General features: G+C 43.5%; 2 long non-coding RNA genes across 2 annotated transcripts; one reads left to right on the top strand and one right to left on the bottom strand.

Annotated features, from left to right (window-relative positions):
- Nucleotides 1–14,393: 14,393 nt before the first annotated feature.
- On the bottom strand, nt 14,394–20,859 carry LOC120049596. The gene is made up of 3 exons (XR_005477122.1): nt 20,324–20,859; nt 16,059–16,315; nt 14,394–14,433 (listed from the first exon to the last, which is right to left on the bottom strand). It is a non-coding gene; the product is annotated as an uncharacterized LOC120049596 (long non-coding RNA).
- Nucleotides 15,092–18,727, top strand: LOC120049595. The gene is made up of 2 exons (XR_005477121.1): nt 15,092–15,306; nt 15,982–18,727. It is a non-coding gene; the product is annotated as an uncharacterized LOC120049595 (long non-coding RNA).
- Nucleotides 20,860–21,092: the final 233 nt, after the last annotated feature.

The raw sequence follows: 21,092 nt of genomic DNA, 5'->3' as shown, positions 1-21,092 counted from the left end.
TCAACACACACACAATACCCATCAACACACACACAATACCCATCAACACACACACACACACACACAATACCCATCAACACACACACCATACCCATCAACACACACACAATACCCATCAACACACACACCATACCCATCAACACACACACAATACCCATCAACACACACACAATACCCATCAACACACACACCATACCCTTCAACACACACACAATACCCATCAACACACACACCATACCCATCAACACACACACAATACCCATCAACACACACACCATACCCATCAACACACACACAATACCCATCAACACACACACAATACCCATCAACACACACATAATACCCATCAACACACACACCATACCCATCAACACACACACAATACCCATCAACACACACACCATACCCATCAACACACACACAATACCCATCAACACACACACACAATACCCATCAACACACACACAATACCCATCAACACACACACAATACCCATCAACACACACACCATACCCATCAACACACACACAATACCCATCAACACACACACAATACCCATCAACACACACACCATACCCATCAACACACACACAATACCCATCAACACACACACCATACCCATCAACACACACACCATACCCATCAAAACACACAATACCCATCAACACACACACCATACCCATCAACACACACACAATACCCATCAACACACACACACAATACCCATCAACACACACACAATACCCATCAACACACACACCATACCCATCAACACACACACCATACCCATCAACACACACACAATACCCATCAACACACACACCATACCCATCAACACACACACCATACCCATCAACACACACACAATAACCATCAACACACACACAATACCCATCAACACACACACAATACCCATCAACACACACACAATAACCATCAACACACACACAATACCCATCAACACACACACACAATACCCATCAACACACACACAATAACCATCAACACACACACAATACCCATCAACACACACACACACACACACACACAATACCCATCAACACACACACAATACCCATCAACACACACACAATACCCATCAACACACACACAATAACCATCAACACACACACAATACCCATCAACACACACACACAATACCCATCAACACACACACACAATACCCATCAACACACACACAACAGACATCAACACACACACACAACAGACATCAACACACACACGACAGACATCAACACACACACACGACAGACATCAACACACACACACAACAGACATCAACACACACACAATACCCATCAACACACACACAATACCCATCAACACACACACAATACCCATCAACACACACACACAATACCCATCAACACACACACAATACCCATCAACACACACACACACACACAATAACCATCAACACACACACAACAGACATCAACACACACACACAACAGACATCAACACACACACGACAGACATCAACACACACACACGACAGACATCAACACACACACACAACAGACATCAACACACACACAATACCCATCAACACACACACAATACCCATCAACACACACACAATACCCATCAACACACACACACAATACCCATCAACACACACACAATACCCATCAACACACACACACACACACAATAACCATCAACACACACACAACAGACATCAACACACACACACAACAGACATCAACACACACACGACAGACATCAACACACACACACGACAGACATCAACACACACACACAACAGACATCAACACACACACAATACCCATCAACACACACACAATACCCATTAACACACACACAATACCCATCAACACACACACACAATACCCATCAACACACACACAATACCCATCAACACACACACACACACACACAATAACCATCAACACACACACAATACCCTTCAACACACACACAATACCCATCAACACACACACACAATACCCATCAACACACACACACCCAATACCCATCAACACACACACAATAACCATCAACACACACACACACACACACACAATAACCATCAACACACACACAATACCCTTCAACACACACACAATACCCATCAACACACACACAATACCCATCAACACACACACAACAGACATCAACACACACACAATACCCATCAACACACACACAACAGACATCAACACACACACACGACAGACATCAACACATACCAATCAATCAATCAAATGTATTTATAAAGCCCGTCTTACATCAGCTGATGTTACACAGTGCTGTACAGAAACCCAGCCTAAAAGCCCAAACAGCAAGCAATGCAGGTGTAGAAGCACAGTTGCTAGGAAAAACTCCCTAGAAAGGCCGGAACCTAGGAAGAAATCTAGAGAGGAACCAGGCTATGAGGGGTGGCCAGTCCTCTTCTGGCTGTGCCAGGTGGAGATTATAACAGAACATGGCCAAGATGTTCAAATGTTCATAGATGACCAGCAGGGTCAAATAGTAACAATCACAGTGAATGCAACAGGTCAGCACCTCAGGAGTAAATGTCAGTTGGCTTTTCATAGCCGATCATTCAGAGTATCTCTACCGCTCCTGCTGTCTCTAGAGAGTTGAACACAGCAGGTCTGGGACAAGGTAGCACGTCCGGTGAACAGGTCAGGGTTCCATAGCCGCAGGGCCTGGGCCAAACAGGCAGGATATAACCCCACCCACTTTGCCAAAGCATAGCCCCCACACCACTAGAGGGATATCTTCAACCACCAACTTACTATCTATCCTGAGACAAGGCCGAGTATAGCCCACGAAGATCTCCCACACGGCACGAACCCGAGGGGGGGTGCCAACCCGGACAGGAACTTCACGTCAGTGACTCAACCCACTCAAGGGACGCACCCCTCCTAGGGATGGCATGGAAGCACCAGTCTGAGTCTGCGTCTCTCACATGGGTAGGCAGACCATTCCATAAAAATGGAGCACTATAGGAGAAAGCCCTGCCTCCAGCTGTTTGCTTAGAAATTCTAGGGACAGACATCAACAGATATCAACACTCACAACAGACATCAACACACACACGTAACAGACATAAACACACTCACAATAGACATCAACACACACACACAACAGACAAACACACTCACAATAAACATCAACACACACACACAACAGACAAACACACACACAATAGACGTCAACACACTCACTTTTCAATATTTTTTTTGAGGGACAAGATGGACAGCTATTGCATATTATTCCTCTTTGTATTCTTAACATATATTTCTATGTATTCTACAGGCCCTGTTCCTTCCTACCAGATGTACCATTCATTTTTATCAATGTCATTTAATGTGTGAAGAACAATGGGCAGTGAGAAATGAGGGCTGTGCTGAAGCCATTTTCTCCCTTCAATGCCCCTCTAAAGCCGTGGGTTTTCACACACACACACACACACACACACACACACACACACACACACACACACACACACACACACACACACACACACACACACACACACACACACACACACACACACACACACACACACACACACACACACACACGCATGCAGAAAAGCAAATGAACACATGCACACACACACACACACACACACACACACACACACACACACACGGGTGCGCACACACACGCACACACACGCGCGCGCGCACACACACACGCACGCATGCAGAAAAGCAAATGAACACACACACACACACACACGGTGTGAGAAAATAATGAGAAATAAAAAGACTAATCAATGCAAATCAATTAGAGTATGGCCCAGAAATAGCCCGTCTCAGTCCTCTGATAGTGAACCTAAGCTACTGTAGCCCCATTCCCATGGTAGATTAGATCAAGCAGTATTGTTATAGATGTTGCTGGATTTACACATACACATGTACTGTATTTGTCCAAATACACACACACACACACACACATTATGCTCACAAACCCCTTTTCTCTTTCCCACTGAACCTTCAATTTACCCAAATGCCACTCCTAGAGCGCAGCCAACCTTAGCCTCCGTTCACTTCTGATGTTTGTCTATGCCATCCTGAATAAACCCTTCACTTACCCAGCTCACACTGGGCTGAGAGGGAGCAGACTGACCTGCTGCTGAACGGTGACAAATGACTCAGTCCTGAGTATACTTCAACCCCTTCTCTCCCTCAGGGGAAACCCCTACCTGCCTTACAGTGCGTGTGTGTACGCGTGTGTGTATTTGTGGCTGTGCGTTTGTGCCTGCGTGTGTCTGTGTGCGCGTGCATGCATGCGTACAAATCACGTCCTTCACTGACCTAGGCCTGGTGAGCATGCAGTGCCAACCTTCACTGACCTAGGCCTGGTGAGCATGCAGTGCCAACCTTCACTGACCTAGGCCTGGTGAGCATGCAGTGCCAACCTTCACTGACCTAGGCCTGGTGAGCATGCAGTGCCAACCTTCACTGACCTAGGCCTGGTGAGCATGCAGTGCCAACCTTCACTGACCTAGGCCTGGTGAGCATGCAGTGCCAACCTTCACTGAGCCGTTCTGGAAATAAGAGTTAATGAGTTGAGTCAGGGTTTTGGGTTTTGGACTTAGAGGTTGTGTATCAGCCAGCAGTAGCAATGGGGAGAGGCAACAGAGCAGTACGAGTAGTTCTTTGAATGAGCTGCCAGCTTGATACCTGAAGCATTTAGACTTGCTTCTGGTCTGGCCTGCCTACCTGCTGGTCAAACCACACAACACACACAGGCACATGCACGCACACAAAGATACAAACACAAAACACACTAACTTTAACAATAATAGTGCAAATCCGTTTCTAATTACATTTAAATGCTGCTCAAAGAGCAATGGAGCCCCCACCATTCACACTCCAGAGAGTGAGGTCAGTAACCCAGTCTGAGGCCTGTCAGTTTGGGCTGCTGCCAACACAGGAGTCAAAGGAGCAGATATCTTAAATGTACTGGTTATTGCTATCCTGGGCGGTATCAAAGCAAGTTAAAATGGCAAAGAGGATACCCTGCAAATGAATCACAACAAACATATTGATTTGAACCGTTACAGAGGACTGGCATAGAAACACAGGACCACAGCTATTCATATTTGTGGAATAAATTGTCGAAATAACATAGTAGCACCATAAAGGTTGCAATAAGTTTTAGGACAACATGATAGACCACTATAACTAAGACACACACATGACTTTCCACCCTTATTCACTGGTCTCTGAGTAGAGAGGACAACATCGCTATCCTCACAGCGATAGGAAAGACAAGGCCTGTGGTGGTCAGTATGTGTATACTCACTGAAGTCCCTTTAAAATCCCATCCCTCAGATTAAAGGCTGGAGAGAAAACCTGTCCTAATGAGGAGAGGAAACCTATCCTAATGAGGAGAGGAAACCTGTCCTAATGAGGAGAGGAAACCTGTCCTAATGAGGAGAGGAAACCTATCCTAATGAGGAGATGAAACCTGTCCTAATGAGGAGAGTAAACCTATCCTAATGAGGAGAGGAAAACTGTCCTAATGAGGAGAGGAAACCTGTCCTAATGAGGAGAGGAAACCTGTCCTAATGAGGAGAGGAAACATGTCCTAATGAGGAGAGGAAACCTGTCCTAATGAGGAGAGGAAACCTGTCCTAATGAGGAGAGGAAACCTGTCCTAATGAGGAGAGGAAACCTATCCTAATGAGGAGAGGAAACCTATCCTAATGAGGAGAGGAAACCTGTCCTAATGAGGAGAGGAAACCTGTCCTAATGAGGAGAGGAAACCTGTCCTAATGAGGAGAGGAAACATGTCCTAATGAGGAGAGGGAACCTGTCCTAATGAGGAGAGTAAACCTGTCCTAATGAGGAGAGGAAACCTGTCCTAATGAGGAGAGGAAAACCTATTCTAATGAGGAGAGGAAACCTGTCCTAATGAGGAGAGGGAACTTGTCCTATTGAGGAGAGGAAACCTATCCTAATGATGAGAGGAAACCTATCCTAATGAGGAGAGGAAACCTATCCTAATGAGGAGAGGAAACCTGTCCTAATGAGGAGAGGAAGCCTGTCCTAATGAGGAGAGGAAACCTATCTTAATGAGGAGAGGAAACCTGTCCTAATGAGGAGAGGAAACCTGTCCTAATGAGGAGAGGAAATCTATCCTAATGAGGAGAGGAAACCTATCTTAATGAGGAGAGGAAACCTATCCTAATGAGGAGAGGAAACCTGTCCTAATGAGGAGAGGAAACCTGTCCTAATGAGGAGAGGAAACCTATCCTAATGAGTAGAGGAAACCTGTCCTAATGAGGAGAGGAAACCTATCTTAATGAGGAGAGGAGACCTGTCCTAATGAGGAGAGGAAACCTATCCTAATGAGGAGAGGCAACCTATCCTAATGAGGAGAGGAAACCTGTCCTAATGAGGAGAGGAAACCTGTCCTAATGAGGAGAGGGAACCTGTCCTAATGAGGAGAGGAAACCTATCCTGATGAGAGGAAACCTATCCTAATGAGAGGAAACCTGTCCTAATGAGAGGAAACCTGTCCTAATGAGGAGAGGAAACCTGTCCTAATGAGGAGAGGAAACCTATCCTAATGAGGAGAGGAAACATATCCTAATGAGGAGAGGAAACCTGTCCTAATGAGGAGAGGAACCTATCCTAATGAGGAGAGGAAACCTGTCCTAATGAGGAGAGGAAACCTGTCCTAATGAGGAGAGGAAACCTGTCCTAATGAGGAGAGGAAACCTGTCCTAATGAAGAGAGAAAACCTATCCTAATGAGGAGAGGAAACCTGTCCTAATGAGGAGAGGAAACCTGTCCTAATGAGGAGAGGAAAAACGAACAGCTATAAACCATCAAGCCTGAGTTTGATGTGTTGGTACAACCGTGGGACGCCGATTTCGATAATTACTCTGAGAACATATGGGCGACATAGCGCCCCATCCCATTGTATAAACCAATATAACCACTATTAGCATGACAGTCTTTCAAATTGATTGATGGTGATTATTACGAGCGTGGCAGCCAGTGTGCTACCCACAATCATCTGTAGGGCCATGGAGAGAGATGGAGCCGTGGAGAGGAGAGATGTCCTCGGGCAGTCAGTTACTGCAAGCATTCCGCTGCGGCAGCTCGGCTCCCGCTCCAACGGCTAGTATGGAATGAACATGTACTGTATAACACACCCAAACCAGCAGGAGACAATGATCATTATGACTGATGTGATGAAAGTTCAGCACTTGCAGTTATCCCTCTATTGTGTTCATGTGCCGTTCCCTCTCTTTTTTCACTCGTTCTCTCACTCTGTCTCTAGCTCATTCTAGCTCACATATGTGATGGGTGATGATTATTGGTTTAGTTTTGTATTAGTTGTAAGATGTTACAGTATGACATATTCCCACGTTTAAGCCAGGTTGCATGAGAAATACTTTTGTCAAATGACCTGGGTTCACGCAAAGAATAAGAACACAAGACGGAGGTAAAGGGGGAAACATGGAGAGAGAGAAAACATGAGATAACAAGGAAAAGAGAGAGTGAATCAGAGAAAGAGAGAGAGAGAGAGAAAGTTAAAGGAGAAATAAAGACGGGTGAGAGATGATTCATCTTCTGCACCAGTGAAGAGAGTAGAGGAGGGCGGAGAGGGGGGAAATGTCTGCACAATTACTGGCCAGGAAGTAGCTAACCAAATGGCACTTGGCACAGCAGGCCTCTACCCTGCACAGCTGGCGAAGGGGCGAATGGGCTGTGACAGGAGGAGAGAGGGATTTGAAACACAGGGAGAGATGGATGGGGTATGAGAAAGGGAGAGATGCAAGGGAGGGAGAGGAATTTGAAACACATGGAGAGATGGAAGGGGAGGAGAGGGAGAGGAATGTGAAACAAGGAGAGATGAGGGGGGAAATATGAATTTGAAATGAGAACGAGGTAAGGAGGGTGAAGAGAGGGACCAGGGAAGAGGTGAGATGACATCACATTGAGAATGACCACAACTGAAGGTGCAAGATCCCTGTCAATGGTAATGTAAATAATTATATTTAACTCTGTCAGATTTTTCAGGAACTCAGTCGGTGTCTGAACTTAATATTGACAGTAAGACCAGTAGAATACACCAAGCGCAAATTCAAAATGTGGTTGTGCATCAGCTGTTTTTGAGCACTGACAGTCACTCATGTCAGTTAACACATTTTTGATGGGTAGTTAGTCTAGTGAGCTATCTTGGCTGAATACCGATCGGGGCACGGGGCACGTGCAGGGCACGTGCCCCGGGACTTTGACCTTTAGAGGGCCCACATTGATTTTGTTAGTCATGTTAACATAGCATAAGTCATTACCAAATATTTAGAATAGCAGGAAATTAGCTTTAAAAGTCCACCGTCAAGAGGCCCCCGAAAGAGCCGGCCCTGCAAGAGAGGGAGAGAGGGAGAGAGAGAAAAAGGGAGAGGGCGATGAAGAGAAAAAGAAAGAGGGAGAGAGAAATATTGATGCAGGTAGTATATAACGCAGGTTAACTAATGTTGAATACTTATCGTTACTAGTGAGATTTCAGTAACCTATGATATTATATTGTGATATGTTTCAAAGTTGACAGCTATTACAAATCAGCTGTCAGAAGCTGCATGACGAGCAGTTTATTTTGAGCCAATCAAAACTCAATATTCTATCTTAGTCACTCTCCTAACCTCACGTTCTACAGTGGGCGCCAACATGTTGAAAAGGAGCTAGAACGGAACGTGAAGAGCTACCGACATTCTATGGAAGAAAAAACAACGTTTCAAATCGTCGTGAGAAGTTGTCTAAAAAGAGAAAAAACGAGATTAACACTCACTTATATATCCTGGGCGGTATCAAAGCAAGGATTGGTGGAGAACGAGCTGCTAGCGATTAGGCTAGCTAAGCTATTGCTAGCATTTTGTGCGCGTTCATACTGAACCAAGCATAAGCACAAGCCGTTAACATTTAGGCTAGCTCAGCTATTAATCAATTGAAATAGCAAATGTGTAAAGGTGTAAGCACTAGTATGTTCCATTTGCACAGGCTAGGCTACTGTTCCGTCCAAGTGAGCTTGGGGCTGTAGTTGTGTAAAATCCTTTGCATTGCCCAGGTTAGTTTATTGTTTAGTTCATGTGAACCTGGTGCTGTAGTTAAAGTATAAAGCATTTTGACAAAGTTTTATTTTCTTAGTCCTGTAAGAGATTGAATTTAAGACCTACAGTATATTTAAGCAATTAGGCACGAGGGGGGTGTGGTATATGGCCAATATACCACTGCTAAGGGCTGTTCTTAGTCACAGCGCATTGCGTTACCAACGCAATTAGAGCAGTAAAAATAAATGTTTTGTCAGCCAATCAGCATTCAGGGCTCAACCCACTCAGTTTATAATAATGCTTATATGAAAGGTACTCATGGTACAGTTGAAGTCGGAAGTTTACATACAATTAGGTTGGAGTCATTAAAACTAGCTTTTCAACCACTCCACAAGTTTCTTGTTAACAAACTATAGTTTGGGCAAGTCGGTTAGGACATCTACTTTGTGCATGACACAAGTAATTTTTCCAACAATTGTTTACAGACAGATTATTTCACTTATAATTCACTGTATCACAATTCCAGTGGGTCAGAAGTTTGCAAACACTAAGTTGACTGTGCCTTTAAACAGCTTGAAAAATTCCAGAAAATTATGTCATGAATTTAGAAGCTTTTGATAGGCTAATTGACATAATTTTAGTCAATTGGAGGTGTACCTGTGGATGTATTTCAAGGCCTACCTTCAAACTCAGTGCCTTTTTGCTTGAAATCATGGAAAAACCAAAAGAAATCAGCCAAGACCTCAGAAAAACAATTGTAGACCTCCACAAGTCTGGTTCATCCTTGGGAACAATTTCCAAACGCCTGAAGGTACCACGTTCATCTGTAAAAACAATAGTATGCGAGTATAAACACCATGGGACCACGCAGCCATCATACCGCTCAGGAAGGAGACGCGTTCTGTCTTCTAGAGATGAACATACTTTGGTGCGAAAAGTGCAAATCAATCCCAGAACAACAGCAAAGGACCTTGTGAAGATGCTGGAGGAAACAGGTACAAAATAATCTATATCCACAGTAAAATGAGTCCTATATTGACATAACCTGAAAGTCCGCTCAGCAAGGAAGAAGCCACTGCTCCAAACCTGCCATAAAAAAAGCCAGACTGTGGTTTACAACTGCACATGGGGACAAAGGTCGTACTTTTTGGAGAAATTGCCTCGGGTCTGATGAAACAAAAATAGAACTGTTTGGCCGTAATGACCATTGTTATGTTTGGAGGAAAAAGGGGGAGGCTTGCAAGCCGAAGAACACCATCCCAACCGTGAAGCATGGGGTGGCAGCATCATGTTGTGGGGGTGCTTTGCTGCAGGACGGACTGGTGCACTTCACAAAATAGATGGCATCATGAGGCAGGAAAATTATGTGGATATATTGAAGCAACACCTCAAGACATCAGTCAGGAAGTTGAAGCTTGGTCGCAAATGGGTCTTCCAAATGGGTCTTCCAAGCATACTTCCAAAGTTGTGGAAAAATGGCTTAAGGACAACAAAGTCAAGGTATTGGAGTGGCCATCACAAAGCCCTGACCTCAACCCCAAAGAAAATGTGTGGGCAGAACTGAAAAAGCGTGTCCGAGCACGGTGGCCTACAACCCTGACTCAGGAGGAATGGGCCAAAATTCACCCAACTTATTGTGGGAAGCTTGTGGAAGGCTACCCGAAACATTTGACCCTAGTTAAACAATTTAAAGGCAATGCTACCAAATACTAACTGAGTGTATGTAAACTTCTGACCCACTGAGAATGTGATGAAATAAATAAAAGCTGAAATAAATCATTCTCTCTACTCTAATTCTGACATTTCACATTCTTAAAATAAAGTGGTGATCCTAACTGACCTATGACAGGGAATTTTTACTTGGATTAAATGTCAGGAATTGTGAAAAACTGAGTTTAAATGTATTTGGCTAAGGTGTATGTAAACTTCCGACTTCAACTGTATATATATTATGTGATCCTGTTTGTAAAAGAGGTCAGGTTTTTTGAGTATGGATTAAGTTCCACCAAGGATGGCGAGACGCCCAAACCCAGGACATCCATAAGAAGATTTGCATGCAAAGATGTATTTTCCTTTTCCTTGGAGAACACTGAATTTGCGCTGCCACACTACGGTGTGGTAGGATTCTTTGTTGCCAGACATAATTGCACCATACATTGCAGTGGGACTGTCAGAAGAACACACCGCATTTAAACACCTTACAGCGTTTATTGATATGCACAGTCACTCACATTTGATTCCGTCTCATAGTGGTATTTGTTAATTGGGTTGTGTTTTTCTGTGTATTGTATTTCTATTGAACTTTGAACATTGAAATCTGAGAGACCCTCAGATTAAAATAGAGCTAGGTGAACCCTAGTAAACTATAGGGGAGATATATGGCTGATATCTAAGTCTATTGTACTGTAGATGTAATAGAGCTGGGTGAACCCTAGTAAACTATAGGGGAGATATATGGCTGATATCTAAGTCTATTGTACTGTAGATGTAATAGAGCTGGGTGAACCCTAGTAAACTATAGGGGAGATATATGGCTGATATCTAAGTCTATTGTACTGTAGATGCAATAGAGCTGGGTGAACCCTAGTAAACTATAGGGGAGATATATGGCTGATATCTAAGTCTATTGTACTGTAGATGTAATAGAGCTGGGTGAACCCTAGTAAACTATAGGGGAGATATATGGCTGATATCTAAGTCTATTGTACTGTAGATGTAATAGAGCTGGGTGAACCCTAGTAAACTATAGGGGAGATATATGGCTGATATCTAAGTCTATTGTACTGTAGATGTAATAGAGCTGGGTGAACCCTAGTAAACTATAGGGGAGATATATGGCTGATATCTAAGTCTATTGTACTGTAGATGTAATAGAGCTGGGTGAACCCTAGTAAACTATAGGGGAGATATATGGCTGATATCTAAGTCTATTGTACTGTAGATGTATTGAATACATATTAAGCTCATTGTACAAATTTCACATATCAATTTTTACTCAAGGTGATTATTTTTTTTGTTGTAAGAATTTGTTTTTACAAAATACAAGCCGGCATTCTTTTCCTTGTGTGGTTTTCATTTCTCCCTACTGCTCCAGTAGCGAACCTAACTGGTCCAATAGAGTTTAATCTTAAACATACAGTAGCCCATTAGTGTTAAGCACTTGTTCCAGGTAGGTTCTGGGGGAGACAGGGATAGGGAAGAGTGGAGGTTGGGGTAGCTGTATTTGGACTAATGAGTAGTGCATTTTTTGCTCTGGGTGGGGTTTTCTATGACGCGGGGGGGTCCACCCGTCAGGGGAACGTCAACCGATATCGCTACATACATTACAATCATACCTGTCATTTTCAGTCACTCCTTCCATCTATCTTTCTCTCTTTCATTCTCACTAGCTCATCAATCCCTCTCATCACGTGTCCCTCCCTCACTTTCTGGTTCATCCCTTGTTTTTATCAGAAAGCCACATTTAATGATTGGCCTGCTTCTCTTTTCATCCTGCTTGTGGGACCTTGAAATGCCACAGCGTCAGCCACCAGCCACATTCCACCCTGTCTCAATCGCATCTTCACATCTCAGAGACACAAACTGTCAATGTAGCTTCTTCGCTGCAATCAAAGCGGTTTTGTTGCTCTCTCTCACCCCAAACTCCATCCCTCAGGTCCCCATATATCACTTAGCAGGGAAGTAAACAGCAGGACACTACCTCAGAATCCCTTCATTAGCTTCAGGGCTAAATAACTATGCTAGGATGACCCAGTGACGTCCTCAGCTAGCACTCTTCTCTCTAATCCGCAACACACCCCATGGTGTTTTGTTGTTGATTCCTGAAAATGAGGAGCCCAGCTACTGTGGAATCCCCCACTGGGGCCCCCTTGTGAGAACTAGTTATCTCATGCACTCATTCCTTAACGGCAGACTCAATGTATTAACAAGCACTGAGAATGAGGCTTACTAGCCAAGCTGCTAACTGTGCTTGATGCTAACTACTCTATCTATGTGGCTAACCCATTTATCATTGATATAATCTGTTTTAGCACGACGTTTCCACTTAATATAGTCAACTGGGTGGGGATTCCTATGAGTTGAGAGCAATCAGCCAATGAAGAACAAGAACATGCACTACTTTTAAATGGAGACAGCCTCAATGGCACAGATACAAAGATGACTCCTCTATCTCTATGGGGTAACCACTCGTGCCATGATGCTAACCCCTCTAGCTATGATGCCCACTGCTCTAGCCATGATGCTAACCACTTTTGCTGTGATGCTAACTGCTCTAGCCATCATGTAACCAATCTAGCTACGATGCTAAGAAGTCTAACCAATGGCACAGACACAAAGATGAATCCTCTATCTATCTCTATGGGCTAACCACTCTAGCCACGATGCTAACCCCTCTAACTATGATGCCCACTGTTCTAACCATGATGCTAACCCCTCTAGCTATGATGCCCACTGCTCTAGCCATGATGCTAGCTGTAATGCTAACTGCTCTAGTGATGCTAACCACTCTAGCCATGATGCTAACCACTAAACTAATTAGCAATGCATTCAGCGCTAGCAAAGGGATTTTCCTTTTCTAAGCTGTAGGCATTGGGTAGGCTAAATATATTCTGGAGCATCCCACAGCTTGCACTCCTACCTGGCTGTCAGGCTTTCAGCTTGTTTTCTCCACAACAGATGGAGATGTCACTGTGTTTCCTGAGCTACTACATTACCTGTGGTTCATGTCTCATGCAATTCACAGCTGACTTATCCTCTCCGAGGTGTAACTTAACTTTGGAAAGGAAAGTTCAGACGTGGTAAAGAGTCATGACTGTCCAAGAAGGACAAACGAGTCATCGAGGAGTTTTAGAGTCACAACTCTCATAATGTATGCCAGAAGGAGTCAGACTTCGATCAATTAGATTTATAAACTCAGCAAAAAAGAAATGTCCTCTCACTGTCAACTGTGTTTATTTTGAGCAAACTTAACATGTGTAAATATTTGTATGAACATAACATGATTCAACAACTGAGACATAAACTGAACAAGTTCCAAAGACATGTAACTAACACCAGATGCCATTCTGTCTGGTTTGCACTTTTTAGGACTATCCTTTGTTTTTCAACAGAACAATGACCCAACAAACCTCCAGGCTATGTAGGGCTATTTGACCAAGAAGGAGAGTGATTGAGTGCTGCCTCAGATGACCTGGCCTCCACAATCACCCAACCTCAACCCAATTGAGATGGTTTGGGATGAGTTAGACCACAGAGTGAAGGAATAGCAGCCAACAAGTACTCAGCATGTGGGAACTCTTTCAAGAGTGTTGGAAAAGCATTCCAGGTGAAGCTGGTTGAGAGAATGCCAAGCGTGTGCAAAGCTGTCAACAAGGGAAAGGGTTGTTACTTTAAAGAATATAAAATCCAAAATGTATTATATATATATATATATTTGTTTAAAAAAATGTTGTCACTACATGATTCCATATGGGTTATTTTATAGTTATGTGTGTGTGTGTGTGTGTGTGTGTGTGCGTGATGAGTGGGAGAAAGAGAGAGGCTCCTATGTCTAATTAGCATCCTTCTGAGGCTATGTGTCTCGTTAAAGCCAACAGCAGATGTTGACTGAGAAAATAAAGCAGACACTGTACCAGAGTGCAGGGAGGTAGAGAGAGGACACGTTTATTTATTTTGGGTGATAAAAACAGGGTTATAGTACAGGCCTGTGGACACAGGTGCTAGAGTGCAGAGGAAGGGAGCGGGGAGGGAGGGCAGAAGGGGAGGGAGGGAGGGCAGAAGGGGAGGGAGGGAGGGCACAGGGGGAGGGAGGGAGCGGGGAAGGGAGGGAAGGACAGGTGGGTAGGAGAAGTGAGTGAGCTAAATGTGTAAAGAGTGAGAGGAGAGTTAGAGAGAGGAGAGTTAGAGAGAGGAGAGTTAGAGAGAAGAGAGTTAGAGAGAAGAGAGTTGAGAGAAGAGAGTTGAGAGAGAGAGTTGAGAGAGAGAGTTGAGAGCGAGAAGAAAGTTGAGAGAGGAGAGTTGAGAGAGAAGAGAGTTGAGAGAGAAGAGAGTTGAGAGTTGAGAGAGAGAGAGAGCGAGAGAGAGAGAGAGAGAGAGAGAGATTAGTGTGGTTTACAGTATGGTTAGTGTGGTGTACAGTATGGGGCCTCAGCCAGACATGAGGCTCCCTGCATCGGCCATGTCTACAAGGGGACAGCGGAGAGGGAAAGTCACTTTCAACTTCTGAGAAGAAAATGGTTCGCCACCAGGGGGGAGAGTAAAGGGGTCTGTGTGGTCGTCTTTTTGTTTGCTGGTGGAGGATGTGGATGTTGGGGGGCCAGACTGTATGTGTGAATGCATGTGTTTGTACTTGTTAAGTTAGCTGTTATGTTTGACAGTAAGTCACTTTGCCAACACCTACTGTAGAAAAACACATTCATCATGTGTCCGTCTCATTAAGACTTAACCTTTGCAATAGCCACTCAGACTCTCATCATCAGACAGAAACAGTGCTGCAAGGCTATCTTGATAATTTAAAAGTTGAGTCATGCATTTAGATGATGGATGCCATCTTAGTTGAACAAGAGATTACTGTAGCACATACATACACACACACAAACAGCACACACACACACACACACACACACACACACACACGGACACCCGTTCTCCACCAGAGTGATGTCATATCTGTCTTGTCTGGCTAAGCAGATTGTGCAGTCACGAGTGAAATTGAAATGCAGCCGTGGTTAATAAACAAACAGCCTATCACCCGTCCAGTTAGCATGCTGTCAATATTTACTGCTGTTTCCTGTCGCTAAGGACGGCTAATATGTTGGTCATAGAGAGAGTGAGGGAGTATGTTTGGCATGGAAGGCAGCTCAACCATTTTCTTCACTTGTTACACTTTTTATGCTCTTTCATATCCCCAGCAAAGATGTCCAATTACATGATCCCTTTGTGACCACTAACCAACGTAGAAGACACAGGACACAGGAGACTGCATTACCTGGAGGGATGGAGGGACACAGGACACAGGAGACTGCATTACCTGGAGGGATGGAGGGAGGGACACAGGACACAGGAGACTGCATTACCTGGAGGGATGAAGGGACACAGGAGACTGCATTACCTTGAGGGATGGATGGAGGGACACAGGACACAGGAGACTGCATTACCTGGAGGGATGGAGGGACACAGGACACAGGAGACTGCATTACCTGGAGGGATGGAGGGAGGGACACAGGACACAGGAGACTGCATTACCTGGAGGGATGGATGGAGGGACACAGTATATCGCTATGCATCAAAATTACAGCTCAGAGTGTTTATAGTTTGTGTCAAACCACATGAGCGCTGGCCCTGAAAACCACTCTTAGCATCGACAAGCCCTCCCGTTGAAAAGGTTAGCATTTAGCCAAAGGCTTTCCAATAAGATCACGGATGGAGAAAAAAAAGAAACACCCTGCATGTTTTCCTGTTTCTCTTTACACTCACATTCACCTCCAAATGTCAGCAGCAGTATTGATCAGGGAAGAAAAATACAACGTGAGTCACGGATGGACGAGGAAATCATATTTCATAACCTGACGTCTGCATTTGTCAGTCAAAGGGTCAATCGTATTTGCGAGAGGTAATCTTGTGTTGTAGTATTTGGAAGATGCGTTGGATAATGTGGTTATCAGGAGGAAATTACGTTGCTAAGATAGCAACCGCCAGGACAAGTCTCTGCACACTTTCTGTTCAGGTGGTCATAATAGCCGTGAGCTAGAATGCAGAGCCGATACATGGGGTCAAAAAGTCAACGCCCTAGCAACGAGTTCCTGCTCATTATAAAATAGCTCCTATGGCACCTAGCACCTTGTTAGTGGTTAACCATCTTAAAGTACAGACATTCTCTGTCTCACCATTGACTTCTCCCGAGTTGGTCTTATTTTTCTCCCCTCCTTCCTTCCTAAGCAGGCAATCAATTCTCTCACTGCACTCATAACACATTGCCATGTTTCTAGTTGGGTTCCATCTTTGAAATCTGTCAAGGGTGGTTGCTACTAGAAACGAGAACGACAGAGAAAGGACTGAGTCATCATTTGGACAAAGTTTTTACTAACCATTTACATTCTGACGCAAAGGTCACAGTGGGCTGTTTAATCAATGTGTCTTTTCAGAAATTAAACTCACTCGTTTTCTGGTGGGTTACAGATATGAAAGCCAAACCCAGTAAAAGTTTGGTTTCATAAGCAAAATAAAGTTGATAATATGTATTTATTAGAAATTTAGCAGGATGAAATCTCTTGAGAAAAGTTGCTTATTCTCAGGCTGACCTAAAGTCGGTTATTCTGACTGATCTAAAGTTGGTTATTCTCAGGCTGATCTAAAGTTGGTTATTCTCAGACTGATCTAAAGTTGGTTATTCTGACTGATCTAAAGTTGGTTATTCTGACTGATCTAAAGTTGGTTATTCTGACTGATCCAAAGTTGGTTATTCTCAGACTGATCTAAAGTTGGTTATTCTCAGACTGATCTAAAGTTGGTTATTCTCAGACTGATCTAAAGTTGGTTATTCTCAGGCTGATCTAAAGTTGGGTATTCTGACCGATCTAAAGTTGGTTATTCTCAGGCTGATCTAAAGTTGGTCATTCTCAGGCTGATCTAAAGTTGGTTATTCTCAGGCTGGTCTAAAGATGGGAATTATCAGGCTGATCTAAAAGATGGGAATTATCAGGCTGATCTAAAATTGGGAATTCTCAGGCTGATCTAAAGTTGGGAATTCTCTTACTTTTTCTCCAGCTCATCCCTGCAGTCCCCCCTTGCTGCTTTCAAATTAACATATTAAGTAAAGCAATTTACGTGGGACGTTTTTTGGGCAACGATTCAATACAATTAAAACAACCCACGGAAACAATGTCATATCAACAGTAACTCATAATTAACTGTGCAAAAAAGATTTTTTTTTTACCGTGATGAATGTATCTCTCGATGCAATTATAATGGGTTTTTTTCTTCCCATTTGAAGAGTGATTGTATGAAAGCAAATAGAGCCATTGCCACTTTGTAGTGTGCGACTGTAGGCTTCAAGGTGGTCTGAGTTCTTGTTCTTTTGTGTTCGAGGCTACATTGAAACGTCTTGCTGTATTTACTGAAGTAAACTGTATGTGTCACTTACAATGCATTGTTTAGGTATTGGACAAATCTTGAACACTGTTATTGTCTAGGCCTGTCCTATCATTGCTACCATTCACCATAGTATGCACTTTAACACATGCATCCAATACCTGATTGCAAAGATTCTGGCTTAGGAAACTCAGAATTCAACCAATTGTTGATGCTGTTGATGTTGCTGCTGTCGTGTGTGGCAAGTCACAGCCCCTGTTACTGGGTTACTCTGCCAAACATCCAGCCATGTAGCTAATGAACAAGTCTTACAGACCCATTTCAGCCATCTTTTTTCCTTGGGCTTGCGTGACATGTACTCTGTACCCTGTGTCAGGCCTTGAGATTGCACAGGTTCCCACTGTGATAATGGTCACCTGCCAGACTCCGACTGCGGAGGAGATGAGGAAAAGTGAGGAAAGGAGGTAGAGAAAGAGAGAGTGTGAGAGAGGCAGGTCGAACTCGAGTCACGATGCCATCAGCGGGCGGTTTCCCCGGCAACGGGCAATTAAAGCGTCCTTTGTCTAAGTAAGTGCGTCTCGTTAATCATTTTCTATTTCTCGTACCAGTGAGGGAGAGGACGACAAACGGAAAACACTGGAATAGGTTTAAAAAGTGGAAGTGCCAACAGACACACACAGGGAAATGATATAATGTAGGGTGTGTGTGTGGTGTGCGAGGTCAGGGGGTTCAGCGAGCGATTGACTCACCTGGAGGATGCATAATCTGTAAAAGGTCAGAGTAAAACCCACACACACACTACTGTCAAATTGCTACTTGGACCCCATGCTCGACAGCATTACTTTGTGACGTGGGACGTCAATAGCATGACTTTTGTTGCAATGGCAACAGCCAGTAAAAACCACTGATACATCATAAGCTATACATTAGTCTGCTATTTTGATCAAAATGTTTTGCTACTCTTTATGACTTCATTAAATACTTTTTTATCACAATAATATAGCAACTGCTTCTTGTCTGACCATTAAATGGCTGTCAATCTGAATAATTGCCTTTAAAATTCATATGCCTCTAAACAGTCGACTTAAAAAAAAGTTGACTTTACCCTGTGGTTTAAAGGTGGGGGTCCAATTGAGTTTAATCAAGGGTTTTTTCTTGCTGAGTGGTACTTGAGAACCTTGTTCAGGGGTCTTCTTTCCCAAAGGGCAATGTCAAGTTTATAGACACTTAGTGGAAACTTTATGTAACTGTCAACGTGCACTGTAGTGTAGTGTAGTGCTGTGTGGTGATGGACGATGTCGATCTTTCAAGCTCCTGCAACACAGCTACGTTGATCATTTCAGTGTTTAACCATCACTGAAGTTCTTGATATGATTCAATATTCAGTCATATTTTGTGAGATATTTTACAAGGGCGACGTTTGACTGTGGAATGAATTCAAATCAATCCATGTTGCTGGAAAATGTAGATAGGTTCACCTGCAGTTTAATTGATTGGATCTGCAAGCAACACTGTTAAATAATTGATAACTTAAACATTTCATGAATAGTACCGTGCTGAATCCATCTAGCCATAGTTCTATGTACTGTATAAGGACGTTTTAGTGCCGATTTTAGCTCAAAGATGCCTCACCATACTCTTCACAAGGGCCAAAATGGGTGTCGTTCTGGATACCTGTATACAATCACACCATACAATCCATGTAGAGATTGCATAAGCTGCTATCCTTGAAAACCCTGTTTTTCTAACAATGCAAGAATATATACAATTAGCCCTCATCCCCGCAGGAGGACTTTTGCCTTTTGGTAGGCCGTCATTGTAAACAAGAATTTGTTAAATAGTTCAATATGTATATATCTGTTTTATAATCTTAATGCATTGTAGGTATGTAAGGATTAAGTGGTAGCAAAGTGCTAGAACAGACTTACATTCGAGCACAAATAACCCTCATTCCCTTGACCCTATTCAGTACCTATGATGCATTAATTCCATTCTTAACTCAAAGGCAGTCTAACAAGAGAATTAAAAACTAGCGGTACCGACCAACCACAATCTACAATCCTTCACAGAAGATAACACATTTCAATATGGATGATCCATCCATCAATGGCGTCACTTGAAACAAAAGAAACCGTTGTGTTTTGTGTTCCCTGTCGTATTCACCTCGAGGCGAAGTGGCGCTGGCGGTCAGGGTAGAATCAATGGAACTGGTGGCTGTACAAAGACTGGCATGCTTGGCAGAAAATGAGCTCGGCAGATGGCAAAATACAGCCTTCATTATGGGAGCGCAATCAGAGTCTACAGATCAATATCCAGTTATCACCAGTTCTAGTACGAGAAGACCAAGATGGTCTACAGGGAGGTCCATTGTACGGTGGGTCTTTTGTCGATGGAGAACCAATGCCGTCAAATCAGAGATCCGCTAGCTAATCAGTGAATTACTCACGTTAGCAAGCATTGCTGCAGGCTAGGTCAGTTTGGGCAGGAATCGATAGCTCCTTTACAAGCGAGAACGCCTTAGTAATTACGCCCTTCCTTATTCAGCTGTTCTTTCGTCTTTATTAAGGTCAGGGTTCAGATTTGTGTTTGCTCTGGAATGGATTAGCTTGCGTTGTTCCATTGCTTTGTGTACAGACTGATAGTAACGGACCCAAAAGTCTCCCAGCATGGGAACTTGGGCTGTCTGCACTGCAGTGTCTGACTACAGTTGAATTCTGATCAACTTTGTGAGTTGTTACTGCTGTTTGTTTTGGCTTGTTGCTAACTAAACCAAAGAGTGCAGATATCCTGCGTATTTAAACAAAACAAAAAACAGGGGAAGGCCCCTGTTTGCAACTCTTCTAAAGAGAGGGAGGGGGTTGCTTGGGTACACCAGAGAGTAAGTTATCGGCTCGTCAGAGATTGCAATACCACATTGAAGTTTTTTTTTTCA

Source organism: Salvelinus namaycush, chromosome 6, assembly GCF_016432855.1.
Source record: "Salvelinus namaycush isolate Seneca chromosome 6, SaNama_1.0, whole genome shotgun sequence".
Classification (NCBI taxonomy): Eukaryota; Metazoa; Chordata; class Actinopteri; order Salmoniformes; family Salmonidae; genus Salvelinus; species Salvelinus namaycush.
This window is presented reverse-complemented; position numbering and strand designations above follow the sequence as displayed.